Source organism: Hetaerina americana, unplaced genomic scaffold (assembly GCF_022747635.1).
Source record: "Hetaerina americana unplaced genomic scaffold, ioHetAmer1.1.p SCAF_9, whole genome shotgun sequence".
NCBI classification, from domain to species: domain Eukaryota; kingdom Metazoa; phylum Arthropoda; class Insecta; order Odonata; family Calopterygidae; genus Hetaerina; species Hetaerina americana.
Genome location: NW_027287538.1, coordinates 794452 through 815636, shown reverse-complemented (window position 1 = coordinate 815636; position 21185 = coordinate 794452).

The following is a 21185-nucleotide window of genomic DNA, read 5'->3' as shown; positions in this document are numbered from 1 at the left end:
GCCTGCTGGAGAAATGCGCGAAATACTATTAGGAGAGCAACCCTCGCGAGCCAGCCGTCGCGCTAGGGGTCGCCGTTGGAGTTCCTAGGTGTCCACGCAGCAATCGCAGTTTATCGCATGTTTTCCATCAGAATCGGGCTCATTACAAGGGAGGCCGGCAATCGGTGAATCATTGGAACCTAGGAAAACAATGGGAGACAAAGTACAAGGTCTTTCCCAAAAGTAGTGGGACTTAATTTTTCCCGGATTGACGGACGGACGGGCGGCGGTTTCTCTTGGTTGGGTTCGAGGGTGGGGAGCCTGGGGAAAAGCCGGAGGACGATGGTAGTTGGCTCCCAACCTTTGCGGAGAGCGGATCGTTCGTTTGCGAAACTTCTATGGTGTGACCTCGTTACGCTCCGACATGAACAAATTATTGAAAAAGCGCTACGCCATCGAATTTTGCGTGAAACTAGGTAAAACCGGGAAAGAGGCATGTTCAAGTCAAATTCTCATGGCAATAACGCCATGGTTAGATCGAATGTTTTTGAGTGGCACAAGTTGTTTCGGGAGAGTAGAGATGTTGAAGACGCCGAACGTATAAGTCGCCCTTCGACCTAAGGAAGTTAAGAAAATCTTGTGTAGAGTGAATGCTTTGTTGGACAGGAATCGCAGATTAACTATTTGCATGGTTTCCGATAATCCATTAGAATTTCTCAAAATGATGTGCATCGACTTTTGAGTGAAATCATGGTCATGAGGAAGGTGTGTGTGGGGGAGTTAAGTGCCGTGAGTGCTCTCTGGCGAACAAAAGGAAACTCGCACGCGGATCTCTACCAAGAGCTTCTCGACCATGCCTCAACCACCCTAAAGCCCTGAAGTTGCCCCACCAGGCTTCTTCCTCTTCCCCTGGATCACATACGTGCCGAACGGACGTCACTACGACTCGGTGGAAGCGTTACAATAGGCCGTGACGAGGGAGCTTAGCAGCAATCCTGGTGCCGCCTTCCAGAAGGCGCACGTGGCGTGGAAAACCCGCTGGCAGCGGTGTGTGAAGGCACAAGGGTGCCACTTCGACTTTTGAGTGAATGTATTAATCCTGGTAAAGCATTTTTAATCAACTGAGTCCTACTACTTTTGGGACAGACCTTGTATAAGCCTGAAGGAAGACATCGGGCAGTGAGACACCGGGTTTTGAGGAAACAACATTTTTCAGGAAGATGCATCTGACGATTCAATGATAAACGATTTCTAATGATTCGATTTATTGAAAGAGTTCTCTCTGCAGTAACTTAAAGCTCCCTGACACTGTTTACTAGAATGGTAAGTGAGGTGGTTTCCCGTTGCCTTCCTCAATAGTGTTTTTAACGTGACACCATCACTTACTGGCCGCCCCACTGGGGTCAGACGCCATTGCAGCCGCCTCACTGAGGAACAGAAGCTGCGTTGACTACCTTTCGTCTGGCTCCTAACCTTCAACCTATCTGGCATGGGTGACCCTACCGGGAGCAAATATTATTACTCCCACCAGCACAGCTCTAGGGGTCATCGGAACGCACAAGCCCTTCCACCACGTCAAGGTTGTAGTCCGGGGAAGGTACACCCAATTCTTTAAAGGAATCTACCCTCGCGATTTCTGTTTGTTCCACTTTGTAACTAAATGGGAGGGAATTTCTCCTTTCCCAAAAATGTGTTACTACGCATTTTTTCAAATTTAATTCCAATTGCCATGTATCGCACCAAGCCTGGATTGCATTTAGGTCGCTAGCTAACGTGACTCTGTCTTCGCGACTTCGAATGTCCCCATAAATTACCGCATCGTCAGCACAAAACGGAGCCTGCTATTAACAACGGTACTGAAGTCATTTATGCAAATAAGAAACAAGATGGGGCCTATGACACTTCCCTGTGGTACACCCTACGTGACCTTGACAAAATCGGATGATACACCGTACAAGACGACTGTTTGAACGCGGTATTTTAAAAATGGTCTAATCCAGCAAATAACACTCCCGTGTATTCCATAAGTTTCCAACTTCGCGAGTAACTTGCAAATAGGGACTTTATCAAAAGCTTTTTTAAAATCTCGGAATATCGCATAAACGGGAATAGTACTTTCACCGGAATGCATTATATCATGAACAAAGATTGCGAGTTGAGTTTCGCGGGATCTACCTTTTCGGAACCCGTGTTGGTTATTAATCAAAAAATCTTGGCTATCAAGGTACCTCATTATGGAACTAACAATGATGTGCTCAAGAATCTTACAGGAGATGGAGGTGAGCGATATTGGCCTATAATTACTGGGGTTCTCCCGGTCTCCATTTTTAAATATGGGTGTCAGAGAAGCTATCTTCCAGCCGCTTGGCACGCTTTCTTCTGCTGATGATTTCTTAAATATTATGTTAAGATAAAACGCAATTTCAGACGACAGTTCTTTATACACGCGAGCCGGTATCTCATCAGGTCCCGGAGATTTGTTGGGGTGGATGTTTTCAAGGAGTAACTCTATTCCGCGGGTGGAAAAGTCGATTGCATGCATTGGCTGTAGAAATGTTTTCGGAAGGTTCTCTGGTATATTATGGGAGGATTTGTTGAAAACACTGTGGAAGAATGAGTTTAATATGTTGGCTTTATCTAAACTACTTGTTACTTTATCCCCCTTTTTCGTTGTTCAATGGGTTTATGGTGGATTTTTTCCCTGCACTTCCCTGATGTAGGACCAAAACATCTTTGGGTTATCGTTTAAATGTTCACCTAATGTTTTCCTTTTGAATTCCGCTAGCGCCTTCCGGAATGCCTTCTTGGCAGTGGACCTAGGTGCTTTGTAATTCTGTATGGTTTCGTTGATTTTATCAGGGGAGGAATCGTTAACCGCGTTTTTCATTCTGGCATGGCACGCCCTTTGCCGTCTTAGTGATTTCCGAACTTCAGAGTTGGACCAACGGGGTTCCTTATTCTCTCTTATATATTTACTAGGTATGAATCTCTGTATTGCCGAACGTGTTATCGCAAGAAAATTATTCCAGGTATCCTCGAAACTCCTAGTTTTGCTTAATTCGTCAAATCCAAGAAAGGAACAGTTTAACTCACATTTTAAGCCGTCATAGTCAGCTTTATTGAATAAATAAATTTTTCTCTTAGGTTTGTTAACTTTTTCTACGCTTAGGGAAAATTTAGCGTTTACAGCCCTGTGACCACTGATTCCATCAATAACGATCATTACATTGAGTTTATGATTGATGATATGATTTTTACTGCATGTATTTCTTTTAAGCGGTACTGAAACAATAAAAAGAGTGATTTAATTACTTACGCAGAGGATATCAACATTTGACTGTCCAATCCCTTTTTTCTTGATATTATTGGCCCAACTCCTTGATTTCAATCGATTTTCTATTCCACGATCCCCCTGTATAGTATCCGCCGTCACTTTGTGGAAACGATTCATAATGAATAAGAATTACTTAATTTTTCCACACAATCTTTTATTTTTACGTAGTAAAAATAAAAGATTGTGTGGAAAAATTAAGTAACTCTTATTCATCACGATTCCCCTGATTACACTCTACCCCATATCTGTTATAAAAAGCCATACTCCACACATGAACTTGTAACTTGCCAAATTGTGTTTATAGCAACTGTTAGACACAAGTCGCTGCTCTGTTTTCGCCGGAGATGTTCAGCTCGCTCTAGTCTCTTTCTTTATTTTCCGGTCACCATGATTGGTACGCCGATTAATTCTTCCCCTCATGAAGGGTTTTGCTGTCCGATTCTCATGGTGACACTCCCAACTTCCGAGAAAGCCTTCTCTCTATTATATTTGCCCTTAATATTTGGTTTTTTCTTTAAGATTTATTTTTTATGAATTCCAGAATCATCACTACATTCCTTCTCTCCACTGTGTCAGTGTTGCGGGAGAGAGAGCGGGACGAATTTAAAAGGAAATAAATGCAAAGTAGGTAATAGTCACTGAATGGAACTTAGATAGAAAGCGCAATACAACCGTAAAGGTAGTTACCACGAGATTCCGTGACCGGGTGGGAAGCTTGGGGGGACCAAACCTTGCCTTCGAATAAGTAAGACGGAGAGGAATGGAAAGAAAGAAGAGGCAACGTGTCTCATTGTGTGTATGCGGAAAAAGAACGGTGCACCGAAGCATATGCGAAGACGAGCCGAGTTCTCTTGGTTCAAACTAGGACTCCGGTATGGGATTATAGCGAAATCGTCACCTGTAAATTTTATGATAGCCTTAAGTCGACATGACGGGGAGAAAAGGAACCTCTGGCCGAAAGAACTCCAGAATTAATTTGATATCCGGTCGCTTCTTTTGGGATGCAAAATTAATTTCTCTTTTCTAAATAAGTTCGGAATGTCAACACGCTTGTTTTAGGACATAAATAAAAAGCATAATTAAGTATTCCGGTAATGTGAGTGCTAAGATGTACATAATTTCTTCATGTGTGCCTCGGCACATCCCACCGACTGTTAGATTCCTTCAGGTGAAGTGCAATTACAAACTATTTACTGACGATACAGAATAATACTGTAGCTTTAAAACTGCTCAACGTAATGTAACGTAAAATATTTTACGACAAACTATTGAAAATATTTTTTGAGTATTTTATTCGAATGCTTATTATAAAGTACCAAAATAACTTCTTCTATCGAAGACTTGAAAGAAGTTTAATTTCAGTAGTCATTCACAAATTACCAAATATTAATTTTTTTTAAATCACTTTTCTTAATCGACAAAGCATAAAAAACCTGATTAAACCTGAATGAGACCATCTAATTAAAAAGCCTAAGATTAAGCGCATCCAACCATATTTAGAACTTCTTGTCTTTCTCCTGCTCAAATTACGTATTTTCTCCATTCTGCTACAAACTTACGACTCGATTCCCTCATTCGTAGCACACCCTTGCCCCGCACCCAAGGTTTCGAATTCAAAATGGAGCGCTATGCTCTCTATTAAAGCTTTTATAATTATATTCTCCATCAATAGTATTAGTCGACAATCCTCATATACTTACAAAGTATCATTTTGCCAAATTAATTATTTGGCGAAATGGTGATTGGTGATTTGTTCTCTCAGAAACAGCATAAATATATGATTACTCCAACTGCACTAGTTTATTTTCACCTGCTTTAATAGTCAACTTAGCTTCCCTACTTCTTGAGAATGTCATTATATTCGTTTTCTTCTGGCTAATCTTCATTCCATTACCGTAGCAATCACACTGTGGAGACCTTTGAAGTAATAAGATGTCTAATCCCTTTGGCCGCGTGAGAAATACTGATTGAAAATTCGCAGATATAAGTGATTCAGAAACATCGCCCGCCACTTTGCAATATCAAGCCATTCTTAACTCAACCCTTCACTTCCCCCCAGCGTAGGAAAGTACAGACGATGGGATCAACTCTGTCTTACTCCTCTGTCCATCACTGACCAATCCAACGTCTGCTTCTCCGAGCGTAATAACGCACTTCAATCATCTTTGTTCACTCTCCACTCTCAGAATCTTCAAAAGCGCGCAAAAGCATCCTGATTTTATTTTATATTTCTTTCCATTGTGACTCTCTTCACTCTAATGCTCCCCTAATATTTTCTAATCCCAATTGATCATATTCCTGGGTTTTTGGTTGCCCCTTTCAGTAAACATGCATTGATAATTATCGGGACTAACTTTTCTCGATGTGAAATTTAACTCATTCTCCTCACATGATTTCACCCAACTCTTCTTCGTGATCAAGATCGGCATTTTTCTTGCCAAATTCATTTCGCATTAATATTGTGCTTAAGTCCAGAAACCACAAAATGAATTTTTCTCCAAGGGAACGTTCTAATACAGATGAAATGCAAGCTTACTGTGGAGAACTACGTTCAATTATACGGTTTTGTGGTAAATTGGTCGCATATTTCCTCTCTCAGGACGAGAGAATAATTGCATCTCGAAGTGTTTCACTTGCGAGAGTAAGAAATGTCTGGACGAAAGAAATGAAGTATTGAAAGAGGAAGGCAATATTATTTTTCTTTGCAAGCTAACTCTTTCTTTAGAATTCAATTGTCCGCCGAGGAGCTTATATGGTAAACCTCCGGCTTGTACGATTTGCCATCCACAGGGAATAATTAATTCCACTCTCACCCATCTCGTGTGTTTTGTTGTCAAATCCCATCTTGCACGACCGTATGGAACCGCCATTTACTGCATTGCTTCCCCTTCTTTGCTGCTTTCAAGCTTCTCCGCCCCTCCTATCCCTCGTCTTTCTCTCTCTCTCTCTGGGTGAGCGGGACGTCTCCTCTGCCCGAGTCGCATTCCCTACGGGGAATGACTTCGACTATTCGGAGGCTATTGTATGCTGCATTTCCATGTAATTATGACATTTCTCCCTCTTACTTTTCAATTCTGCATGACCTATCTTCGTTTCGTTCGAGGCCTGTCGTATCAATAGTATTGGATCAATTCTATTCCATTTTTTCGCAAAACAAGTAACAAATCCATTTTCCCTTCCTCTCCCATACCCTCCCTTATCACTTCACACGCTTCCCACCTTTGAATCCCCTGCCACACACCTTTTGGTGGCCCGCGAGGAATTTGTGTCGATGTGCGGCTCGCGTCGACGCCCGTGCCTCCGGACGCTCTCCCCGCGGTGGCCGTTCATTCTCCCCGCTTCTTTCGGCAAGCCTGCCTCTATTCCGGGCGCCCCCGCCACGAAGTGAGGGAAACGGCTCTTTACTGGAAGCGATGGGGAATCGGGATGTATTGAAAGAATGATTTAAAAAAGTGCGGTCGAATAAGAAATGGACGAGTCCAGAAAAAGCAATCAAAGAGATGGAGTGTTAATTAAATTTGAAATCAAGAAAAGGGGATATGGAGTGGATGATATCCCCGAGAAAATGTTGAAAGGCGTACGAAAATATGCAAGATGGATTGGTTTTCGGCTCTTCCCGAGCATTCGTGGGAGCGAGGTTTCAGAAAGTTTCTCCAATCGATTGAACCATACGTACGTGCCTATTAAGTCAACTCTGCCAAATAAGGATTTTTGCAATCTCAATTTCATCCGTAGCAGTCCTCGGTTGTGCTCGGAGGTGTTAATAAAGTTATTGGGTAAGGTTGTCAGAAGAACTGCGATTTTAATGTGCCAAGGGAGGAAATTAGAACTGCGAAACAGAAAGAAAAACTAGGGCGGATGTCTACGCACAAACGAATACAGCAATCCTGACTCTTGCGGAATAGAAATAAAAGTAGGCTGTTGGGCTGATTGAAAGAAGCAAGAAATTATGTCAGATTGAAGAAGGGAAAAATTCGTACCAAAAGACACAAGCGCCCCACACTTAAAACAAAATCTGTGTGGAAATCTTTAGATATGCTCAGGGCTAGATTAAACTTATTACGAAGATATAAAGCGTGTGATTTTGCATCCGACATTGGAGATATACAAGGCATTTTCATAAAGCATGGGCCGTTTGGTCACAGGAAAAAATATACTCATATAAAACACATTTATTGGGACTTTTAGTTAGCTACAAACGTAATTCACTTCTCTACATATTCGCCGTTCACTTCTAAGCACTTTTCGTACCGCTGCATACCATTTATTTAACCCGTCTGATCATAGAAGCTCGCCGCCTGAGAGTTGAACCAATTGACAACGCTGTTCTTGAGTTCCTCTTCGGTTTCGAAACGTTGTCCACCGAGCCACTCTTTCATGTGCAAGAAGAGGAAGTAGTCGCTAGGTTCAAGGACAGGTCTGTACGATGGGTGGTCAAAGAGCTCCAAACGAAAATCTTGAATTATCTTATTGCTTTTGGCAGAAGTTTGAGGACGCGCGTTATCGTGGAGGAGAATTACGCCAGATGACAGTTTCCCACGTCGTTTGTTTTTGATCGCACCTCTCAGTTTGTTGAACGTTTTTCTCAGTACACATAAACTCTAATTTTTCTCCCAAGTTCCATAAAATCCACTAAAAGAAAACCGTTTATGTCCCAAAAAACGGTAGCCATCAATTTCCGACTTGTGTACGGAGTTTACTTTAACTTTTTCGGTTTTGGGGAATATGAGTGTCGCCACTGCATCGATTGCTGTTTTGTTTCTGGATTGATGTAGGATATCCACGTCTCTTCCCCGGTAACAAAGCGAGAAAACAAGTCATCTCCATCTTGTTGGTAGAGGTCCAAAAACTCTCCTCCACCGGGAATTCTTTGCTCTTTGTGGTGGTGAGTGAGCATTTTCGGTACCCACCTTGCTCACAATTTGTGGTATCTGAGGTTTTCCGTGACAATATTGTAGACAGTAGTGCGTCCAAGATGAGGAAATTGTTCTCCCAGGCCATTAATCGTCAATCGACGATCACATCGCAGTTTTTGTTCCACTTGCGAAACAATTTCATCGGTCTCAATACTGGGCCTGCCACTTCCCTCTTCGCCATGGACATTCGTCGCCAATGTTCGTGTCCCTGTCGTCGTTCGTCCATTTTTAAAATCACGTCGCCATTGTCTAACCTTTCCTTCACTCATAAGTATAGGTCCACAAACTAAGCATAACTCCCGATGAATTTCATTTGCAGCCGACAATCCTTTTGCATACAAGAATCGTATGACAGAAGAACGCACTTCACAGCTGGCGGGATATGGACGATTATTGCGGACATTGTTGTTCGCATGCACGGACAAGCAAACGACCTCTGCAACAAAACAAATGCTGCTATAGCTTCTTAATGAATCAGTAGGTGGCGCTGCAGGAGTAAAATTATGTTCTGAAGCGCCAATATTTAAATATAAGCAAACGGCCCTTACTTTGTGAATATGGCTCGTATTTGTCCGTCTGGAATGCTTAGAATACCAACCGGTAATCAGTGTCTGAATTGCACGTGTGCCTGCCCTCTTTAATGCATTTTCTTGTCCTCTTTGTGAAGGCATAGGAATAGTAGCCGCCAACAATGCAATACTCGCAATATGTGTAGGCATGCTTTGCATGATTGCTCGCCTTCTTTCCACGCGGTTTTCGGTGGATCGCTTGGTGCCTAAGTGAATGAGGAAATTGAGGGAATGCATGTAGAATGGCTGGTGATCTACCGCCCCCTGCCACACTTCCATGCGACGGTTTTCGGGGTATTATCGTATTTAGGTGTAGATGAAGAGTTTATGGTAGTGTTAAGTTGTTAGGTTGTCAGGTTCTTAAGAGATGCATGGAATATAGCCGTGCCCAGTCCAATCTTAAACGACAGACCATCTTATGCCTGGGGAAAGGTCTCCAGAGGTTAAATAAAATAAATGGATGCTATTAGAATTATCCTATTAGGGTCCTATTAGAGTGTGGGCTTCTTGATACGCATATCCCGGTGATACACTCAACTGTACGCTTCAGTCATTGCTAGGTCGTGGCACAGTACGTATTTTCATGAGCCCCATGTTAAAAGTCGTCCATGCTCCCTGCCTTGGATCGATCCCAAATGCTTATTGCCATGGGAGCATCCACCTCTCCTTCCCAGCATCCCTTGCCCCTCTGCATCACCATCCTCAGCATCCTACCCCCCCCCCCCACCCCCAGCGCCACGTCTACATCCTCTTATCCTTCTCGGATTCCTCTCCAACAATGTCTCTCCTTTCATTCCACGCCTAGCGCCTCTTCGTTCCAACGCTAAACACTTCGCTAGTCTTTCCTTTGCGCTTTCATCTGAGATAGCTGTCAACCAAAACTCCCTGCCCCTTCGTACATCTCCTTACAATTATAGAGATTAAAAGTACTACAGATAGATTTAAAATGCCATTTTTTCCACGAGCTTTAAGGGATCAGAATACTATTTTCCGACCACGGTGGAATCATATTTGGATCTAAGTTAGTCTGGCTCACCCCCTGCCACACACCCTGGCCACACATCCCGGCCGTGGCTTGTAGGGTACCTAAAGGAAAAAGGGCCTCCCCCGAGCCGATATTCTTCTTTCTTTGATCCCACTCCCCTTGCCAACAACCTCCTCCAAGACGCCCCGAACTGGTGGTTGGCCCGTTCGCTTTATGCTACATTGAAAGGAGGCTCTCTTACAGCATGGATGCTTACCAGCAGAAACCGGGTCAAATCGAGGGCGTCGTCGGCCGGCGGGCAATGAAGACTTCAACTGCGGCCGATCCGCTATAGCGTACCCATGGCAGGAGGGCCAGGGAATGATGGAATACGAAGCGCCGCTCGCGAACTTAAGACAGTGCACGTATGTAGAGTCGGCTGGAGAGTCGAAATATCTGAGATGGAGAATGGGTGACGGCGCTGGAAACGAACCCTGACCGAGGCAATTAGAGTGGCTGCCTCTTGAAAGAATGTTTGGAAGGAGGATTTGCTGTGGATCCCCGAAATGCCTAAAATTGGAGGTGTTTGACCTTATGCGAATAATAACAGTGAATGGATTACTGGAAAACCAAGAACTCTCAAAATCTTAATGCTATATGGCTAAGATTCCAAAACGAAGTGATCGTTTTGATAGTATTAGGTGCGCATTAAGTACAAGGTCATACGTTAAGAATTGACGGCCACGTTAAGATTATCCCGCTGGATTAAAATCATAAAAACTTTGAGTTTGCGCTCGCTGTATTTCCTAAAATTATCTACGTGTCGATGTAAATAATAATGGCCTCCTGTCGCGTCCGAAATCAAATGGCTCGTAAGTAACGCCAGAGCATCATCGCCATCATCATGAGTGGACACTCCACGTGAGCGAAAAGAAATATTTCATTCAATCAAGACGGAAAATGTGCGATTGCCGTTTTTCGGCGTTTCAAGCTGCGGGGTTTATAACGAAAGATTTTTCAGATGGGATCTTAGTGGAACCGGCAGACTGGACCCAACCCGGATAGCTGCGCCTTTCCAATTGCTCGCGAGGATGAGTAGGTTTTTTCGAGAGGTGAAGTTCCCAAACCGCTCCCATGATGCGCAAATGGAAGCACGAGGGCGGACGGTGCGAAAGGGCTTCCGGGCAGTTCCGGAGTTGGTCCCGGCCCTATTTGCCCCAAATGCGTGCTCTCGGCGATGGACTTCCCCACCCACCACTCCCCCGGGGCTCGCTGACGACGCCGATGGCGACCGCCGCCCTGGCCCGCACTTCAAGTCATTCGATCGGCGGGCATGATTCATCGGCCCACTCATCACGAAGACCCAGCATTATTGCGCAATTATTCAATTAGTTAATGCCGTCGAAAATAGGCGGAATATCAGGGAGTGGTTCATGAAAAAACTTAAGAGTTATGTGACCATTCGACTAATGCCTACACTCCACTATTTCACTAATTTCGAGGTAAAAAACGCGGTTCACCTCCGCTATACTATCTGAAAATAGTTTCAAAAGTATAAAGATTAAATATGAATTATGATTAAGAGAGTAAATATGAATATCCTTATGTAATGCATATTGTTGTCTAGAATTCCGAAAGTTCCAACAGTTGATAGAGAGAAATCCTGATAATTTTGTATTTAACCGTGGTTTTATCCACGTCATGATATGCTTTTTATATGCTCGAACGAAATTGAATAATTCACAAAGAGTTAAGTGAAAAACGCGCAGAGATTTCTGTGGACGCATTAGATAGAAATTTTCCTTTACAATTTGTTTTCGACACAATGTATTTCAAAGGGTGTAGGAAAGTTGGGGATACGTCGGCTGTTTCAGAGGTAGGTTTCCAAAAAGAAGGGAATAGTGAGTGGGAAAGCGCAATTAATGTATTTGGCCCTCTACAAGAGGGAGCACTTAAATTGCAATTTATGACAAAAAATATGGGATATTAGGCCAAAATGATTAGGATGAAATCGATGGTCATTCTCACAAAAGCAAACTCAGTAAATGAAATTTCAGAGAGTTAAGTATTTCACAAATGGCCGTAGGAATTTAATATATGCATGTACGTATGCCGTTCAATAAGCCCTAAAAAAAATAATATTATTTTGGATATACTATTCTATTTTTCAACATAATCTCCTTTTAGCTGGGTATTTTTCCCGAGCGATTCTTATACCTTTTCAAGCCATCCAAAGTAGGATTTCGGCGAAGGTCCTGAACAGAGGCATCTTATGCTGGCGATGGCCTCCTCGTTCGCCATCAATCCTTTTCCACGAACACATTTTTTCAAGTTTGGAAATAAAAAAAACACTGGCATCCAATCTGGTGAATATGGAGGATATTTCAAAGCTATTAACCGTATTTTCAAAGCTATTCGAACCTTAATTCCATAATTTTCTCCATCGGAGCTACACAGCTGTGAACCCGTGCATCGCCTAAACGGAAGAGAATTTTATTCTTTAAAAAATGAGGATGTTTTTCTTGATTTCTTCACCCAACCAATGCAATAACTGCTACAAATAACACTCTCCAATGGCCGTTTGTCCTTTCTGCAAGTAATGAATGTAAATGATTCCGCGTGCATCCGAAGAAACCGTGGCAATCACCTTGTCAGCCAATTTCACCGTCTTCGCCTTCTTCGGAGCCGAATCGCCTTTGGAAACCCAATGTTTCGAGTATTCCTTTGTCTCCGGGCTGCAGTAGTGTCTCCGTGCTTTATCTTCAGTCATTTATGGACGCAGGAATTCGTCAGGATTGCGACTGAAAACGCCAAGGTCTTCGTGTCAACCACACGATTGCATTTATTCTCCACCTAGAGCAAACGCGGCACCCGTGTGGTAGACATTTTTTCTACACCCAATAAATATAATTTAGTATTCCATATGCATTATTGCGTAAAAGTTGTATGAAGCAGCAATTCTAAGAGGAGGACTGTCCAGAAAGTGAACTCCGCTTCGTGTTGATTGAGAAGTACTGGGAGAGGGAGTCGAATGGTCGCTGTATTGACGCACGCTGTATGTCCGTACGCCTCGAGCTGCAGTACTAACTAGGTCTTGTCGCCGCTTGTCATTTGTTTACAGTAACGAGTCTAAATGAGCAATACAATCGAAATTCCCGCCAAATGCGAAGTCAGTTCAGTGATAAGGTTTTTACTGATAAGAAAACCTCCAAGTCGCTGAAATTCATTACCGGGCAATTCGTGCTCTGTACGGGCCAAATGGCAATGAGTGACAATGAGAGCGTCCGCCAGAGTGATGAGTCCGTCAGTGTTTTCGTTCGTTGAAGAGTGAACGGACAAATGTCCATGATGATGATGATGACAAACGTGGCCGCCCCCGGACCGTGGTGAACAATGAACCGCACCTGAAATTTGGTGAAAATGTTCGTGAAAACCGGCGTTTTACGATATCCGAAATCTTAAGAAAGTGTTTCATAGATTTGTACGGCTCTTTCGCCTGGAAACACGACTGAGAAGTTAGGCTGCTGCATGCTTTGCGCTCGTCTCGACGAGGAACTTCAATATGCCTTCTTCGGTTGACTTCGATCTCAGGCGGAAAAATTTAACGCCGAAGAAATGTGAAAACACTAGTTCAGAGATGGGACAAATGTTTAAAGATGTTTATCGGATATGGATAAAAATAGTAATTATAGGACATGTATGTATTTTTGAGATGAAAATAAAAAATTATCTTTTTCTATTCTAGTGTTGTTACTTTTTGGACAGCCCTGGTAAGAGATTGAAAAGAAATGAAATAATTGACTTTGTAATTCCACACACACAAGGTGTGTGTGGAATTACAAAGTCAATTATTTAATTTCATTTCAATATCTTATGCAAATTCCATTAAAATACGCCTGAGACAACACATCTGGTAGAAGATAACCAGAAATGTGTAAAATGTTATCTAAAAGACCCTTTTCTTATTTCCTAGCATGCTTCTTCGACTCTTGATTAATGGGTACGAAATTAATTAAGTCGTAAGCCAGACATTTTCGACACACGCGAAATAGTAAGATGAACATTTTAATAGCGGATTATTGGAGTCAAACACGTTGGGTGGTAATTCATGGAACCGAAGCATCGACCGATCGTAGATATGTGGTAAAAGCAATAAATAAAAATATGGCAAAGTTTTTTTGTGAAAACATTTTATTTTCCACATGGCCTATATTTTATTTGCACATGTGCTTAAGTGAAAATTGCAGAACTGTAAATTAATCAAACGTTGGTGAATGAAAGATTTACACCTATTACCGCGTGAAACTATTTCTTGTTGAATAAAAAATCTAAAATGCACTTTCACTTATTTTTAGATAAACAGGCATAATGATCACCGAAGTAAAAAAACAACGTATCTTTTCACCAAATGTTTTATTAGGCACGACTAATTTCAACGCATCGGTGTCGTGATCGTTAAGGTTTTTAACATTGCTTTGTTTATTTCATCAATAGTGGATTTCCACAAAATGAAACCTGAGAACATCGAATGTAGCATAATGATTTTTATGTGCGCATCGGTTCCTCCAAAATATCTTTTCGTTGGTCGAGAGGAGGGTTTCTTCTTAAATTGAGAAAACTGTTGAAAGTACTCGCTTCCACAATAGCAATTCCTCATCAGTTAGCCATTGAAAGATCTTAACAATGCTTAGACCCCAAATTATCACATTTAGCTTAACATACAGGTAAACCTGAGAATGTTACACGAATTTAGCAATTCTAGAATTAGAATTCTCCTTTGGATCCTTACCATCTTTGGATCTTACCATCTTATAGAGAATTCCATGGTAATGCCTCCTACTAACTAGCATCACAGTTTCATTGGGCTCATTTCCCAGTATTTATGACATTACAGCACTGTTGTTTCATTGAATTGACCTGCTAACGCCTCAAGTGCCGGAAAAATTTCGGTCATTGCATTTCACGAGATGTCAAAGAGTTTTCTTTTGCTGAACATTAAAAAAAAGGATAAAGATGCATTAATATAGCATTAGAATGGATATAAGATCTCATAAAATGAAATGAAATTGATATAAGATTATTGAAAAATATTTTTCCCAAGAAATGATGAATAAGTTTTTACTACACCGTAACTCATTAATGTAATTCGTATGTTATCAAGCCAAGGAAATTCCCCATAAATGTTTCTTGAGAGATATGCATTAAAATGTTAACCCGGTGGCCGGCGGTTGGCCGACCCCGGTGGCGGCGTGGTAACGTCCTCGTCTGCCATTCCAAGGGTCGCGGGTTCGATTCCAACTGGGTGAACTTTCCTCCACCTAGGGCTTGGGTGTTTGTGAATGTAACCATTGTTATCGTTGTAAATAGTTCGATGTAATGGCCAAAATGTGCTGTTTTCGGACTAATACTGAATAAAAAACATAAATAAATAAAACCCATAGTGTGCCATGAGGACCACTATCGTTGGAATTGCCCACGTACTATTCGCGACAATAATAAAAAAGGGAAAACCTAAGACGCAATAATAGGTACGCCCTGTCCAAAATAGGGGTATACAAGAATTAATTCCCAATAAAAAACTCTCTCCAAGTCTGTAACACTCCGCCCCGCCGTGCGCCCTTGTACCGGGTGGCTTGTAGGCGAATGTACATACAAGTATAGTCTGTTATTGAATTTGTGAATTGTCCGTCCGGAATGCATAGATTACTAACCGGTAGTAAGTGTCTGAATTGTATGTGTGCCTGCCCTCTTTAAAAATATTTCCTTGTCCTCTTTGTAATTTGTGTTTGTTTATGTTAGCATAGCTGCAAACCATGCATTACTAGCAATATATGTAGGCATGATTGGTGTTCAGTCGCCCCCCTTCCACGCGTGGTTTGATGGATCGCGGGGTGCCGGGTGCATGAGGGAATACATGTAGAATAGCTAGTGACCTACCACCCCCCGCAACACGTCCTCGCGACGGCTGGCCGGGTAATAAGTAGATGTAGAGGAAGTGAATAGATGGTGAATTATTATTCGCACTTTCGATGCCTCTTTGAGTCAAAGTGTTGTTATTCCAGAAAATAAAACCTCGTGTGGATCCGTGATAGTTTCCCGCTTGAGGTGGATCGCCGAGAACAGCCTTCCCTACTTTCCCTCCTTCCACCGCCTCCACCCGCAGCGGAATTCATACTGCGCTTCGTTCGAGGAGATTCCCCCAGAGTGACTCCCCCAGGGGAGACTAGAGGGGATGCTTTATGCGTGAGCAACCTGCCCTCAGATGAGCCGCTGGGTCCCCTCCCTCCCCCTCCCCCAATCGGTACTCTAAAGGCTAACCTCGACTGGCCTCTCGAAGTCGATGACGAAAGGGGAAGAGATGGAAATATCTTCCTGCGGAGGAAGACTGAGAAGAAAAACGATCGAAGTGTAAAAGTAAGATTTTCGCCATATATCGTGCAGCGATATTGGTGATTTGCGGCCGTGCACCATGTCTTGGTGCGGCATGTGAATTTAATGGATGGCCTCTTTTGCGATTGATCATGACAATGGAGAAGTTTCATTTTCATATCGTAGTAATACGTTTCATTTACGGTTTTGCGAGCGACATTTGAGTGCGTCATTCATTCGCTAAATATGGATCGGTGATGGGGGCCTATCTTTCACAGCGGAATATTTTTTTGAATCGGATCCTCCTCTCACTCACAGCGGCGACGGCGGTGCTAATATTAATAGCAGTGACCGAAGCTCTCGGCATATACGAGTAGTCCTTTGAAATCGATTGTCTTCACTCTTTAAAACAGTTGTGCAAAAGGGAGGGAAACACTCCATATTGCCCTTTGAATAAGTTTCGGCTGACGAATATTTCGTGTTTCAACTCGCAATGGTGTTGAAGTCGCGTGTTGAACTTGCATCGCCGCTGACTGCATAAGAACCAATGAATCTGGCCGAGGGATGCATTCAGACTAGGCTGGGGGACCATGGCTTTGAGGCATTGTTTTACGTTCCTCAATTGGTTAGGGCGTCAAAAGCAATTTATTGGCATGATTTCCTCCGCTCGTCGATCTTGTCAAACCCCGTCTCCTGACCAATGACCCCCCCCCGTTCTAGACTCGTCTCGCCGCCGCAGTTCTCCTCGGCGGAGTGGGCGAGCACCCACCCACCCATTCAGCACGCCTCGTCCAAATGTCCTCAGCTTCCGCGCGCCAAATTCGATCCACTAGCATTCGGATCATTTTATTCCCCTGCACTTACATGTAAGTCCTTCGCATTCATTGGAGCCCGTCGCTTCTTTGAGGTGCCGTCGTCAACTGCTCTAACTTTTGAGAGGAAAACTCCTGGAAGGGCCCGGTGAATCCTTTTTTTGGCGATTGTACAATGAATGGGTTTGTTTAAATAGGTTCACTCTCACAGAATCCAGCTTCTCTCCAATCATTCGAGAGTCGTTTCTTATAAACAAACTTCCCCGGTCACTGAACCCGAAGTGCCAACTGAATGTTCACTCTGTGAGAATGAGATGTTGCTTCGAATGAAATTGGATAGATCTCACCAACGAAATGTTTGCAGGAAACCACAAATTAATTGTCATAAATGAAAGAATTCATGATTATATTTTTACTTTAAACGAGCGTCCGCCGATGGCATTATTTTAACATCTGCTAAAATGAACTTTTGGCCTCATTATTACCACTTTCCTATTCAAATGAAGTATTTTCCTTTGAATCATCATACATATCTTATGACTGTTGTAAGACTGTGGTTCGTCTAATGAACTATGAAATAAGACTTCGGTGAAAGCAGCAGTTTTAGGGGAGATGACCGACAGCAAAGATCATTTGCACCGTTAGAGATGGATGCGAAAGGAGAAAGGGTGGAGGGAAACCCGGCGTCGGTATTAGTCTACATTAACTTAAATTTCAACGTCCCATTCGACGGACGGTTAACTCACTCAAAGTGCCCTCCACAAAACACCTCAAGTAGGGATCGGGATACCACTGATAAAAATCTGCCACCTCATATTCGAACTCGGGCCCGCTGGGTGGGTAGCCATTACGCTGGTGGGCAACCGCACTCTCCCCATCCCCCGCTTAATTGATTATTGCGTTTGCTGCGAATAATATCCTGATTCGGAATGCTACTTCTCATAAATATCAGCAATACATTCACTGATCTATTTCTACACGCATAAACCTAACTAGTACAGCAGTGCGTTTCAATATCTATCAAATGCATAATTTATTATTTTAAGGGAAGTATTTATTTTCCAATTCAGTGATATTTGTAGACAGCACTGGTTTTTTTCCGATTAAAGTTAAGGTATCAAATCAGACTATTGTCTATTGCTGTGGTACGCTATCGTGGATAGAGTGCTATTGTTAAGGATTACGACATACCTTCCCCTATTCTCACGGGCACCTCCTCCTATTCTTCCTGCATGTCATCTCTGAAGCGCTCCTCTAATACTCTTTCTTTCCCACGGCATTCAGCACAATTGACGGTTGAAGAAAGGCCTTCAGCCTCTTCAGCAGGAGTGGAGTGATCTTGGCGTAACTTCATGTTTCAATGAAAAATTCCGAGATCGCGTCTTCGCTGGGAGTTGACGTCGATGGAAAAACCGAGGGGCCGTGAGTGCGATTCTTCGAGGTAGTATGTCAAGAGCACCGGATCCAATTTCGCCCGGAACTTTCGGGAATTAATCTCATGGGTTTCAGCGGCCTCCTTGAACTAACCCGCGGGCCGTCCCCGGCCCTCTTTCCCAGGGGGATGCTCTCTCCCCCCCCCAACAATCTGCTTCCCCCTCCCCCCGCTTTATTATGTCTCAACTTTGTACATTTTGATGAAGGTTTTTAATTATTTATCCCCTCACTAAATTACGGAGAACAAGTTTTGATTAAGTTCCCCATGAGAGCCAGAGGAAGGCCGCGTCTGTAAATATTTTCGTAACTATTTACTTTTGAGGTTCGAATAATCATTAATCACCTTGCAACCAAAAATCGACGGATTCCTCGACACCAGGATTGCCGTTGCGTACCTATCGTATATTTCGTATTTTAAAACAAGCAATTCGTATATCTGGACAAATTGTCATGAATCATTCATGTTTAACTTTCATTAGTTCTCAACTACTCTCTTTCTTGAGAAAGTTTCGTTAGCTGTGATTTTCCAGTAAGACGAGCATGCATTTTTAAAGAAAATTTACTAATTCCCTGCTTTCCTTATGTTCTAGTGTTCGGGGTATGCTGAAGAAATAATGGAGTCAATTAGGCATTGAGAAGAGATAATGACATTGAGTTAAAATTATTGATCCATCTTTGATGATGCCAGCCTCTTTGGCCATTTGGTACGCAGAGTTGTTGATTCGCTGCGATCGTAGTGATTATGATTCATCAAATGGTGGCTTCGGATTTGGTGGTGTTGGCAATTCATAAATGATTGCATAACGTAGGGTAGGCGTATCTATCTACCGTATTCGTGCGCGAGTTTTACCACCTTACGGATTTGTATAACAGCACAAATCTGTGAGCAGCTTGATTTGGTGGGAGTGGGTGAGACAGACGAAGTGGTGTTTGAAACAAACAAAATTTAAACCCATGAGGAATGTCTTGGCAAGCGGGAACAGATGAATTAGTTTATTGCAGAAATAATACTTCTCGCCTATTATCACTTAAATGAACTTTCCGTGCTCTGAGTAATTGCAATTCCTTATTCGATACATAGTCATTAATGCGAAAAATTTGGGCAAATTATACTCTGTGGAAGCCTGTGTTTAATCTTACGGGCAAGGTTTCTATTTTGTACCAAACGTAAAGAACTGCAAGCAACAATCACTTTTAAGGTTGCTAAGCTTATCCCGAACAATATCTGCCACAAGAAATATTTATATTAATTTTTGATGTAATTATCGCTAATAACGCTTGCAAGTAATTAGCCATTTCCATGACAGCCTCGCAAAAATAAAAGATTTTAATTATTTATTCTTACTTATTTCTAAATTGAATAAATTGCAATGACAAAAAAGTCATTTTTTTCTTAACACTAAAATGTCTCCTATGGAAATATTTCGGAGGAACGTCACCCAATCTGATGGCTTTCATTTCTTGAAACATCTTCTGGGCTCATTTATTTATGTAGTTTATTGTTTTACGTTCTACGGCCATTCCGCCTTCGTCGAACTAAGTGGATTGACGTGTTGAGGGTGAAAGTGAGACTGTTTGGGATGGACACCCCTGTCCTTCTTGGCACCTACGTCTTCATAGCACTCCGCAATCCACCACAAGGGCATGTGGCGGGGGGTGTTAGGTGACCACCAGTAATACAGAATAAAACCGCATGCAATCCAACAAATGTATGCTAATATACACCCACAGATGCGTTTATGTTCGAAAACCTTAATAACTTACACGCATGCAAATACATATACTATCAACTAACACACACATGCACACCTACGAATATTACCTATGTCTACGCAACGTTTAATCTTGTCCTGACTTGTAAATTAAATACCTTCAATATTTCTACTGACTTTGGTTTCTTACTATTATGATTTCTGATTGTCCAGGGAAAGAATAAGTATTTGAATCTATCTGTACTGGAGACTATCTCCCTTGTCTTATCTTATTTGTGGCCTGATCTACTTAATTAGTGTGGGGCCATATTAATAAGTTCAAGTTTAGTAGTTCATTGTTAAACTCGTTTGTTCTGAACCTCCCAAAAAGTCTAAGTCTCGCTTGTTCTCTTCGCATCTCAAGTGGCTCTCAGCATAATTCTCCTTAAAGGTCTCTCACACTCTTCTTCTTTTTCTAACTTTTTCACGGATCTGGCGAATTTTCTCTGGACCTCATCTAATTATTTTTGCCAAATTTTCTCCCAAGGATCCCAAATGATCGCGGTATATTCCAAATGAGGTCTGACTAGAGCAAAATAACACCTCTTTTCAACTTTCTCATCACATTTCCCGAAAGATATACCATTCCATCATTCGTCTGCTCTATTTTACCACGCTTCTTTCTCCCCTTTTGTTTCATTCTGTTGCCACCCCTCTCTTCCCCTCCGCAGTATATCTCTCCATATCTTTCCCCCCATCTCACCTCGCCCAGCCCGAGAATATTCCCTCTCTCCCCCGCCTCATAACTTATCATTTCCCTGCCTTCGGCTCATTTCTTCCCTCGCCCACTTTCTCTCGACGAAGTCACCGCCGAAGTAGTCCAGCGACCGTCAGCGTGCTCTTGGCCGTCTTTCAATGGAAAGCATGTGCACAGCGTCCCACCCTTTATACTTCCTCTTATGAAACCCCACTCACTCAAATTTCCTGCCTCAAAATGTACAGCAGAATGAAATTTTCTGCAAATAATGAGCGCAAATGCCGATTACTATGTCCACACCGATCACAGTATGTCCACAATTGAAATCAATGAAACAGCAGGAAAAATAGTGTGCCTGGC